The sequence below is a fragment of the Lynx canadensis genome, chromosome B2, assembly GCF_007474595.2.
Source record: "Lynx canadensis isolate LIC74 chromosome B2, mLynCan4.pri.v2, whole genome shotgun sequence".
NCBI lineage: Eukaryota > Metazoa > Chordata > Mammalia > Carnivora > Felidae > Lynx > Lynx canadensis.
The window spans coordinates 5,190,277-5,190,798 of NC_044307.1; positions in this window are offsets into that span (position 1 = coordinate 5,190,277).

A 522-nucleotide genomic window follows, 5' to 3' on the forward strand; every position below is an offset into this window, starting at 1 on the left:
CCTCATGCAAACATGGGAGACACGGGGGAGAATGAGGAACAGAGAGGTGGCTCAACCCTTTGGCTTACAGAGCACCTTCAACAAAGAACGATCAGTGTGCAGAGAATTGGCAGGACAGAGGGAAGCAGTCGTAGGCTTTCAAGGCCAGTTGGGAGATAAAGGCCAGTTGGGGAAATCTGTTATATACATTCCTTTGGTGCCCTCTCCAGGCTGACCGGGTCTTGAGTCGTCTCCAGAGACCAACTTCAGTCCTTCCTAGAGGATGGGGCACCTTTGAAAACTTAGGTCCGGCTTTTAAGAAAATAGGGGGAAGGCAGAGAGCTTTTCTGGCATCTGCTTCTCCAGGGCATCTTCAGCTCACAATAATCTTTATGCCAAACATTAGGCTTGGGATGGTGTAGTCTGCTAAGCGTCTTCATACATATCTGAACTGGTCTAATAATATCCAATGTAAACTGAAAACGAACCGGCAAGGAAAAAAAAAACCACCACCACCAGAGACCCTAACGCAGAAACAGGAAA